Below are 12,528 nucleotides of genomic sequence, written 5' to 3' on the forward strand. Positions count from 1 at the left end.
ATCCGCCATGAGCTGTTATGGCGTGTGGTGGTGAGCCAACGACATGTAATCGTTAGTGCACGCTGGTTCGAATCCGAACGGTTCTGATTTTTTCTCTCCTTTATTATATAATGCCAGTTTGTCTGAGCTCCATTTCTTTAATTATTATATATTTTCTCATGTATCCTCTGGATCCTCGCATTTAATATTTAATGTCTCATATTGACTGATGTCATGCTATGACACAGCAGATAGACCGACATCTCTAATTATAATTAATTTACATTGGCCGTGCGACATTTACGAGAGAATAAAATCATTACATGTTCAATTCGCGGCTGATCCGCCATGAGCTGTTATGGCGTGTGGTGGTGAGCCAACGACATGTAATCGTTAGTGCACGCTGGTTCGAATCCGAACGGTTCTGATTTTTTCTCTCCTTTATTATAATGCCAGTTTGTCTGAGCTCCATTTCTTTAATTATTATATATTTTCTCAGGCATGTATCCTCTGGATCCTCGCATTTAATATTTAATGTCTCATATTGACTGATGTCATGCTATGACACAGCAGATAGGCCGCCCTCTCTAATTATAATTAATTTACATTGGCCGTGCGACATTTACGAGAGAATAAAATCATTACATGTTCAATTTGCCGGCTGATCCGCCATGAGCTGTTATGGCGTGTGGTGGTGAGCCAACGACATGTAATCGTTAGTGCACGCTGGTTCGAATCCGAACGGTTCTGATTTTTTCTCTCCTTTATTATAATGCCAGTTTGTCTGAGCTCCATTTCTTTAATTATTATATATTTTCTCAGGCATGTATCCTCTGGATCCTCGCATTTAATATTTAATGTCTCATATTGACTGATGTCATGCTATGACACAGCAGATAGGCTGCCCTCTCTAATTATAATTAATTTACATTGGCCGTGCGACATTTACGAGAGAATAAAATCATTACATGTTCAATTCGCCGGCTGATCCGCCATGAGCTGTTATGGCGTGTGGTGGTGAGCCAACGACATGTAATCGTTAGTGCACGCTGGTTCGAATCCGAACGGTTCTGATTTTTCTCTCCTTTATTATAATGCCAGTTTGTCTGAGCTCCATTTCTTTAATTATTATATATTTTCTCAGGCATGTATCCTCTGGATCCTCGCATTTAATATTTAATGTCTCATATTGACTGATGTCATGCTATGACACAGCAGATAGGCCGCCCTCTCTAATTATAATTAATTTACATTGGCCGTGCGACATTTACGAGAGAATAAAATCATTACATGTTCAATTCGCCGGCTGATCCGCCATGAGCTGTTATGGCGTGTGGTGGTGAGCCAACGACATGTAATCGTTAGTGCACGCTGGTTCGAATCCGAACGGTTCTGATTTTTTCTCTCCTTTATTATATTTTTTTTTTATTTATTTATTTATTCACGGTATACAAATAGCCGGCAGGCAGCATAGGCTGAAAAGCGCCGGCTTTACAAAATACAATTTACACATCAAAAATATACATTATATATACACTCAACAATTTACTTAAAAACAAAACAAAAACAGAGATACAGGCAGAGGAGTAAAATACCAGCAGAAGCATAGGATTACACTACTTTTTCAAATTGAGTTTACTGATGATGAACGGAATGGTGGAATTCTGAAACCTGTTTGTTTTGCAGAAGGGTTCAGGAAAAATTCTGCCGTGCGGAGATTGTACTTCATAGATCTCTGCTCAGGAAGTAGGTGACGGTGTCTTTCAGAGTTGAGGACCTGCTGGCCAAACTTCACGACCAGATCTTCCCTACGGTTGGCAAGACTGCTGATGTTAAGCTCACGAAGAGCAGACTCGTAGTCCTGATAGTCATTGCCAAGGATGATTTTGCAAGTGCCTTTTTGAATCCTTTCGATCTGGTGGCTTGTGTTTTTAGTAAGCGCTGGATGCCAAACTGCACAAGCATATTCCAAAATGGGTTGGATATAGGTCTGAAAAATGGCCAGCATGTCCTCAACTGGAGCAGCATGTTTACGAAGAGCATAGAGCATGAATAAACGTCTACTTGCACGAGAAATCATGTTTTTAACTTGGATGTCCCAACCCAGATTATTTTGAATTTCCAGACCAAGTAACTTCATGTGATCGACAGTCTGAAGGACCTTACCACCTAGAGAAAGTTGTGGGAGTTGGACAGGATTTTTCAAAAATTTACATGCAAAACATGACATTTGGCTGGCTTCGCAGCATATCGTTGACCTTGCACCAATCATCTAAAGCATCTAGATGATGTTGAAGCTTTTGGTGCTTTGATTTTGTTTTGGCTTGAGTGTTAGTGATCTCTGCCAAGGTGAGATCATCAACAAATTTCCATCGATCGGTAGTAGTTTCGGCAGCGTCATTAACCATCACAGTAAATATACTGGGCCCTAACTTTGTTCCCTGTGGAACGCCACAGGTGATGGTTTTAAGGCTAGAAAGCTGGCCTTTGTATTGAACGCACTGTGTACGGTTTGCCAAAAAACTACTGAAATGCCAGTTTGTCTGAGCTCCATTTCTTTAATTATTATATATTTTCTCAGGCATGTATCCTCTGGATCCTCGCATTTAATATTTAATGTCTCATATTGACTGATGTCATGCTATGACACAGCAGATAGGCCGCCCTCTCTAATTATATTAATTTACATTGGTCGTGCGACATTTACGAGAGAATAAAATCATTACATGTTCAATTCGCCGGCTGATCCGCCATGAGCTGTTATGGCGTGTGGTGGTGAGCCAACGACATGTAATCGTTAGTGCACGCTGGTTCGAATCCGAACGGTTCTGATTTTTTCTCTCCTTTATTATAATGCCAGTTTGTCTGAGCTCCATTTCTTTAATTATTATATATTTTCTCAGGCATGTATCCTCTGGATCCTCGCATTTAATATTTAATGTCTCATATTGACTGATGTCATGCTATGACACAGCAGATAGGCCGCCCTCTCTAATTATAATTAATTTACATTGGCCGTGCGACATTTACTTAGAGAATAAAATCATTACATGTTCAATTCGCGGCTGATCCGCCATGAGCTGTTATGGCGTGTGGTGGTGAGCCAAACGACTTGTAATCGTTAGTGCACGCTGGTTCGAATCCGAACGGTTCTGATTTTTCCTCTCCTTTATTATAATGCCAGTTTGTCTGAGCTCCATTTCTTTAATTATTATATATTTTCTCAGGCATGTATCCTCTGGATCCTCGCATTTAATATTTAATGTCTCATATTGACTGATGTCATGCTATGACACAGCAGATAGGCCGCCTCTCTAATTATAATTAATTTACATTGGCGTGCGACATTTACGAGAGAATAAAATCATTACATGTTCAATTCGCCGGCTGATCCGCCATGAGCTGTTATGGCGTGTGGTGGTGAGCCAACGACATGTAATCTTTAGTGCACGCTGGTTCGAATCCGAACGGTTCTGATTTTTTCTCTCCTTTATTATAATGCCAGTTTGTCTGAGCTCCATTTCCATATTATTTTTAGTTAAATTGGAAAAAGGTTACAATTTGGCCAAAATCGTATATTATAGCTTTAATATGGCTCTGATGCAAACCAAGCTGCCAGATTAGCTTTTCTGCTGCCAGCTAGTGATCATTTGGTAGCAGATTAACAACAACCAATGACCTATGCATTGATGTTACATTGAGATTTGGGATAAGGGGAGAATTACACCCCTTTTCTGCCAATAAAATTTTCATAGTACTTCTATCTCTATCAGTGTATTTCTACTGAGTAAATGGTTATCGGTGCATTTGTATCAATTCGGGATGATATATTTGGGTCCTCAACCAAGACATTAAATTTATCCAAATCTACAAAATAATGCTAATTACACTACCTAAACAAACGTCATCATTAGCAACTGAAATTTACTTGAAATACATGATGACCCAAGTAATCATTAGAATTACAACCTTTTGTATTGTTTTATGATCAATGTTTACATTTATAATAATTATAAATTAAGCTGATCAAGGCTTAATGAAATTAACTAATGACTTTCCCCAGTGTAAACATAGTAAAAGATAATTTGTTATATTTCAACCCTATCTTCAGCTGAAACTAATTATTGCAAGCTATATTTGGGTACTCAACCAAGACATTAAATTTGTCCAAATCTATAAAATAATGATAAGTACACAACCAAAACAAACGTCATAACGGCTTAGCAACGGAATTTACCGGAAGAAGTGATATAGAATTCTATATTTAACCTTACATGGATGCATTATTTAGTTGCCATAGTAACCATATTCAAACTCTGCATCATATGCAGCTCAACAATTTGAGAGGTAGTAATTTGACATGGAGAGTATAATTATTAATTTCATGATAAATAATTAAACTTAAGTCTGTAATAATTCATTATTATCACCATGCCTTTGGAGCATATTAAAGAAACCAAAAACAATGGGTTAGCTGAACTTCTTTTTGCTTAATTTCAAACTTTAAAAAGTCTCACTCTCGCTGATGAAAGATGGACTGCCATCTGAAAATTCCAACATAGGAATAACATCTTTGGATTAAAGTTTTTAAGCTTATATTAAAAATATTTGGAAAAACAGTGGCATGATCGACAAGAATTATATATTATCATGTTTATTTATTAAAAACATTATTAGAAAATGCCAAAATGATGTCAAACTGGGTCATTGTACTATATATATGGTAGAATATGTTTAACCCCAGACTTAAATTAAAATTAAAATTAAAATTTTTCGTCTATCCATTCTGGAAACCAATAATGTAATGAAAACAAATCACCACGACGGTGACCAGCGCTGACGAGAGGGCAGCTCTCATTGGTCAACACACGATGCTGTCACACAGCTATGGCAACACCCGGCCGGGAAAACACAGACCGATCGGTATGAACGGAATTGCCTCGCGTGGGGTCAAATTTGTTTTCTTACCGTTTCACGTTAGAAAACTTTATATTCTTTACATTTTGGTTTTCAAAGGCTACCTGCTATGCAAGATTCCTTTTTCTAATGCATTTCGGTCAACTTTAAAAATATTGCAGCCAATGGCTTCAATTGGGGATTCATTTTGAAAAAATATCCAACTTCTGAGGAGAGCACACATCCCATCTCAAACACCCCATTGCACTGTGTAAGCACAACATGCTATGCTGAGGTACCAATGTCCACCTCCCTAAAATTATCCCTGGCTACGAACCTGTGGTTTATACCTTCAACCACTCACAGAATATACACATTTTTGAAGAAAAATATGGTCTTTCCATTCTTTAACTTGCAACCAAATAATATATACAAAAAATAGTCATATGTTTTACACTTGCTTGCTAGTGATTATATTATTCAAATATTTTAATAATTAACAATTCAGCAGTATGTATTTGCCTTAAAACAAAGTGTAATTTGCAACAAATTCATACACTCTTATAGATAGCAAGAACCAATCAGAGCAAGCGTTAGAAAAAGGCAAACCATGCATTGATTGTGTATGCACGTTGCACAGGCTCGCACTCCATGTACTACTTGCAGTGCTGTTGGATGCGTTCATTTTTCTTGCGGGTTGATACATTTATATTTGCTTATATTTTACAACATATAAGTGACAATTTTGTTACATTAAAAAACAGCAAAAATCACATGGTTTTCTTCTTCTCGTGAATGAAATAGGTTAATAAACGTGTATTACCCCTTCAGGGCTCGTGCATTAGACGCATCGACATCAGAGCATGTGCATTATTTTGTCTAATTTCTCTACAAAAAAATTATTTATTTTCTTTTAAAACAAGCATTCCAGTTAATTTTCTCTTATAGTTCTTTATATGTTATTACTCTAACAAATCTAGTCAAGGTCAGTTTGAAAATGTTTACATACTAACTGACCATTGTCTTGGGAGTTGTTTGACCTGGTCATTTTGTCCACTGATGAAATAAACCATCTACAATGTAAACTCTTAATACATCCCATTTCTATTCCTATCGTCCTATCAGTAAGCCTTTATTTCCATTCCTACTGATTTGTGAGACACAATCACAGATTAAGTCACTTAGTAAATAAATTCAATTTTCATTACTCTACATGGCATTCTTGTCCACATAAATGGCAATATTATGCTGAAAATTATATCCAAATTGAATGTATGGTTTTTGAAATATGATCATTTTGAGAGTGTCAAAAACAATGAAATACAAATGAATTTGAGCACTCCTTTCAGCCGTAACTCCCAATCAATTTGAGCAACTGATGACTTCTTTTCCTTGATGGCTTCGCATATATCGTATAATATGGAAACTGAAATTCATCCAATCCCATAGAGAAATCAATGCAAACCAACATAGTATTATGGTTTCTGTACAATACAATAAGCCAGCTATTGAATGGCAGATTTGTATGGCAGGTATATATTTCTGCTTATGGACCATATTACAGTTATGATTACAAAAAAGAGAGCAAATAAAAGAGTGGATATATTTCAATATGGCCGCCTTGATTGGAGCACTCCGCATGGGACACTGAATCTGTACCGATGTGGCCTTTTCTAATCCAGATCAATGTGCACTTGTATCATTTTGAGTTGCATGTAGTATATCCTTACCAGAGGTATAGGGCGACAACTCTCTAGTCCGAAGGCTCCTTAGTCCGAAGGTTCGCTAGTCCAAACACATAATTTAACATCCGCTAGTCCGAATTCTGAAAAAGGTTTACTTGTCCAAATATTGGGTTCTCTAGTTGGAGGGTTCGCTACTCGGAATAAAAAATAAGGTTTTCTAGTACGAATATAGAATAAGGCTTGCTAAACCTAAACCCTAACTCTAACCCTTATTCTATATTCGGACTAAAGAGCCTTCGGATTAGCAAACTTAACAGGTAGCTAACGAGGTAGAATTCCACGATCTGAGAGTAAAGAGGAGAGCACACAAATAGGCCAAATCATTGATTTGAGAGTCTCTCAGATGCGCTAAAACATCGATCTGAGAGTCTCTCAAATCGGCTAAATCATCGATTTGAGAGTCTCTCAAATCGGCTAAATCATCGATATGAGAGTATTGCAGATTCAATGGGTTATTGATTTTAGAGGAGGAAGTGCACGAACGGATCGTTTCCCGGATATGGCCCCATCAATGGTCTGTATTAAATAAAGCATATCGCGATTTGCATGAGTAAACATTAAATTTCAAAATAATTAGGTGCAAAGTTTTCATGGTTTTCAGAGCATTTTTCAGTTCAACTTTAAGATACTTTAATTTGAATTTTTGTTCAATAAGACTTCTGTTGTAGTCGTTTAAAATTTCGCACGTGTGATTTGACCAAGCTTTCTTTGGTGTTTACGATATCGGCCTATCATAAAAATGAATACTGGTATCATTGCCGGCGTGTATTTATTAGAAAATAATGATATTATTAGGAGAGGCTTATAGTATAAATAATACCGGTAGGCATTAAGAAAATTTATTGCATCTAATTTCAAACATTGAATGTTGGAAGCATTGTATAAGCCTATACACATGCAAAAATAACATACAAAAAAAAAAAAAACACGAAACAAAACGATCATTTTTATCATAATTATTTTTTTTTTCATAGACTTCCGTTGCAGTCGTTTTGGAATTCGCATGTGGTTTTTCGGTCTTTTGTCATTCCACCCTTGATGAAATATTTGATTTCCGAATTTGAGAAATTTAAGAAAGGAGTTTATACAAACAAAATAATGCATTGTTAACCAGAATTGAGGCGTCAGATCGTGCCTATGTCCTTAATACCGCTGAGTTGCCTAATTTGTTCATATACTTGCAGTCGTTTTGGAATTCGCATGTAGATTTTCGGACTTTCACTCTTTCAAGTTTCATTCTTCTGCATAATATAACTCTAAATATTTGATTTCTGAATTTGAGAAGTATGTACAAACAAAATAGTGCATTGTTAACACTGAAGCGCCATCAGATCGCGCCTCTGTCCTTTTGCAGACCGAAGTTGGTATGCTGGCGGGTATGCGGGTCACTTTTGAGAAAACAAAATGACATGATGGACGAAAGCAAACAATCTTTGTCAAATGAGCTAGATATTTGTTCTCTTTGCACTTAAATAGACACAAGAAATAGATCGGATCTCTTTCTTTGTTCTGTATTTGTTTCTTTCTTTTTCAGAATGTCATTGTAATGACAAATTGATAATTTTAGCCCATTATTGTACCACAATAAATAGGCTTACATGCGCACCCTTAAAACCCCCCTGTTTTTGTTTTGTTTTTGTTTTTGTTTTTTGTATGTAGTCCTATGTTTTTTGTTTTTTTTCCTTTTACCCCACCGTATGAGACCTCATATTTTACTAGTGCCTTCCCAAGATTCCCCAGCACCATATTTTTCTTGTTCTCTTCCAAAAAGGCAATTAACGCTCTAATATTATGAGATTCATGCAATCCCCGACCCCATAATGCCTTGTCATTCCTCCCAAAAATGCATATTTTTGCACCCAAAATCAGTACCCTACTGTTACAACACTCTGCTCCAAAAGACCCAATATTTAGCATCTGACCCTATACTGAACCCATTTTAGGATCTTGACCATCTTTAACGGTCATAGGGTGAGCTGAAACAATTGACTCTGATCGACTCATGGTCATAATTCAGCTGAACATTGGAGTGGAAGAATCCTGGGGATTCACTTCAATTTGAAATGGATATAGGAGTAGGCCTACACACTAAAAACTACGGGGTTATATTTTCCGTGGTCATTTTGAATTGACCACGTTTGGGGTTGTTTTGACCCTTCAAGGGGGTTGTACTGTTTTAATTTGACCACATTCACGAGGTCATTTTAGCCACGATTTAACGTGGTCAAAAACTTAGTGGTCATTTTGCCGATACCGTCGCAGCATTGATATCAGTTTCAATCTTCCGCTTTGAAAATCTCAATTCATAAATGAGTTTAAACATGAGCTGCAATTAATGTTTGTTGATTAATAAATAAAACTAATTTTTTGACCGAAGTTACACAATTTGTCAACTTTATAATGACTTGAATTTCGGAACTATTTGCACACACAGTGTGCATCGGCTCACGTGGTCACATCAGCGCCATATTTGTTCTGATTGTGCAGCTCAGCGGATTGTCGTGTGTGCTTGTCTGCATGATGGAATATGAAAAGTTAGTTGAAAAGTGAGACTGCAAGGATGCATAGACCCTTGTCTATGCACGCAGATTCATTCCAATTTCATGCTGTCGTGGCTGGTGTCTTGGCTGCAGTTGTTATAAGCTTATATCATGTAAGCTTATAATACGTGAACTGTCATAGGCGATGACTGACCCCGGGGGGGGGGCACTCACATTTCCCAGCTATACGGGTATGTGCCGCGGCGACGACCCCCTTTTTCAGAGCCGCTAGCTGTTCCTTAGACCCTCTGAATTCATTGATTGCCCGCTCTGAAGCCCCGAAAATTTTCTAGCGCTCCATAGACCCTCAGATCATCGATTTCCGCTCTCATTGGCATCTTGACAGGCGTGTTTTCTGTCCTACTATTTCAAGCCCAAAAGCTACTTTTATGAGCTCAAAAACTTCAAAGGAATTTTCCATAAATTTCTTCCCCATTGAAACACATTGTATTAGGAGTAAGGTGAACTTTGGGCGGGATTTTGGGCTCCTTTAGTAGTGGCAACACTGGTTTGTTGATAAACAGCACTGCACTGTCGAGTGCCTGCCGCGATGCCGATGCCTTCAGCTGATGAACATTTCGCTAGAAATAAATGTTTTGAGATCTCTTTTGGGAATAAAATTGCCAAATATGAGGAAAAGTACCTCAAATAATTGTGTGCACATCCTTGCAGCTGGCCATAACAGTGAATTAAAAGGTAATTTACGATCTACTGGTCTAGTGGAATGGTGTCAAATTCTGCACACTTCACTCAATCATCTCATGCAGTTCAATGTAGTCAATGTTTTACTTAAAAAACTGAAAAAATATATTTTTGTGGGTTTGTTTTTATGGTGGGCTTTTATGTAGTGCTGCTATAATTATCAGTAGGCTAATAGCATAGATTGTAGGTCTGCAGGGTCTAGTAATTTGATTCGAATGCTGTTTTGCTTTGCTGAGAATTTCATCGTAATAGGCCAAACAGACCTATTTTGCATTAATGGTTTTCCTGATTTAATAATTTAATGCACAATTCAAAGTGAAATCGATTCCTTCAAAAATCTGTGGCAAAAACGCAACAAAATTGAACCCTGGTTTGGCCTGCATGGTTTAGTTGCGAGATTTTTCAGATTTTGGCGGCTGATCAGTTCCCAAGACCCCCTTTTGGCCGGTCAAACAGTTCCCAAGACCCCCCTTTTGACCGGCCGATCAGTTCCCTAGACCCCCCTTTTTGACCTGCCGATCAGTTCCTTAGACCTCAAGTTCGAAACTGGCGGTGGCACACCCCTACCCAAAAAAAAATTGAGTGCCCCCGGTTGACTGACTGTGTGTGAGTGTGATACACAGATGCATTTTGCAGTTTGCTGTTTATGTAATGCTTTCTCTGTGCAGAAACACACTTATGTCCTGGTGGGACCAGCATGACCATAGGCCTACTAAAAAATCCAAACAACCCCTAAATGTGGTTATTGAGTAACCCTATAAAACAACCCTTTCAAATGGGTCATTTCATTTGACCCCGAAATGGGGTCATTAAGTAACCCAATAAGGCAACCCTTTTGAAGGGGTCATTTCATTTGACCCCGAAATGTGGTAATATTTTGACCCCAATGGGGTTACTATTTGACCCAAATACGTAGTCATTGCAATGACCCGACCAATGGGGTCAAAATGACCCGTTAGTGGTATGGTGTTTAGTTGATAACTATGTTGGGGTCAAAAATGACCCGTTTGGGTCATTTTTGACCCGTAGTTTTAAGTGTGTAGGCACTTCCGCACTTAGGGGCATTCGGTGAGAGCAAAATGTAAAAAATATGGGGTCATTGGGTGAGAGCATGGTTTTAAGCATTCGGTGAGAGCAAAATGTAAAAAATATCATCGGGGTCATTGGGTGAGAACATAACCTTTTTTTAAATGGAATATTTGGGTGAGAACCGAAACAGCGCCACAGAAACCTCGAAATGAATCAATTTCTAGTTCTAAATGGCTTCAAATGTCTTCATTTTTCAAAATAAGCAGCAAAATCAGTGATAAACCAAGTTGCTGTTCAAATTGAACTGGCAAGGGTCTTTGGGTGACAGATCAAATGGAAAAATAAGGGGTCTTCGGGTGAAAGAGCATCATCCGTCCATATCTAGGTATATCAAACACCCAGATTTGGAAGCATTAATAGTGGATCGGTTTTATGCCGTGTGCATGGTCAGGCTGTCCGACACAAATAATAGCACCTATTTCTTACATAAAGTAAGATGACTTTCTTTTTCAAATTAAAAAATATAATATATTTCTTTCTCTCTTTCAGTAACTTTCTTTTAATTTTATTCCACATTTTAACAAAACATTGCTTTGTCTTTTTAGCATGTTGTTGTCTATAAACACTATCCTCAATATACTCAAACATGTTCAGCATTCAAACATGTCATCCGTCCATATCTAGGTATATCAAACATCATCCGTCCATATCTAGGTATATCAAACACCCAGATTTGGAAGCATTAATAGTGGATCGGTTTTATGCCGTGTGCATTGGTCAGGCTGTCGACACAAATAATAGCACCTATTTCTTACATAAAGTAAGATGACTTTCTTTTTCAAATCAAAAAATATAATATATTTCTTTCTCTCTTTCAGTAACTTTTTTAAATTTTATTCCACATTTTAACAAAATATTGCTTTGTCTTTTTAGCATGTTTTTGTCTATAAACACAATCCCTCAATATACTCAAACATGTTCAGCATTCAAATTCAAACATGTCATCCGTCCATATCTAGGTATATCAAACATCATCCGTCCATATCTAGGTATATCAAACACCCAGATTTGGAAGCATTAATAGTGGATCGTTTTTATGCCGTGTGCATGGTCAGGCTGTCGACACAAATAATAGCACCTATTTCTTACATAAAGTAAGATGACTTTCTTTTTCAAATTAAAAAAATATAATATATTTCTTTCTCTCTTTCAGCACCTTTCTTTTAATTTTTTTCCACATTTTAACAAAACATTGCTTTGTCTTTTTAGCATGTTTTTGTCTATAAGCACTATCCCTCAATATACTCAAACATGTTCAGCATTCAAACATGTCATCAGTCCATATCTAGGTATATCAAACATCATCCGTCCATATCTAGGTATATCAAACACCCAGATTTGGAAGCATTAATAGTGGATCGGTTTTATGCCGTGTGCATGGTCAGGCTGTCGACACAAATAATAGCACCTATTTCTTACATAAAGTAAGATGACTTTCTTTAAAAAAAAAAAAAATATAATATATTTCTTTCTCTCTTTCAGTAACTTTCTTTTAATTTTATTCCACATTTTAACAAAATATTGCTTTGTCTTTTTAGCATGTTTTTGTTTATAAACACTATTCTCTCAATATACTC

The 12,528-nt window shown here is 37.2% G+C and overlaps 1 protein-coding gene across 1 annotated transcript in view; it reads right to left on the reverse strand.

Annotated features, from left to right (window-relative positions):
- The window catches only part of LOC140151182 (adenylate cyclase type 6-like), a 326,089-nt gene that overhangs the window by 98,323 nt on the left and 215,238 nt on the right, over nt 1-12,528 (reverse strand).

Source organism: Amphiura filiformis, chromosome 4 (genome assembly GCF_039555335.1).
Source record: "Amphiura filiformis chromosome 4, Afil_fr2py, whole genome shotgun sequence".
NCBI lineage: Eukaryota > Metazoa > Echinodermata > Ophiuroidea > Amphilepidida > Amphiuridae > Amphiura > Amphiura filiformis.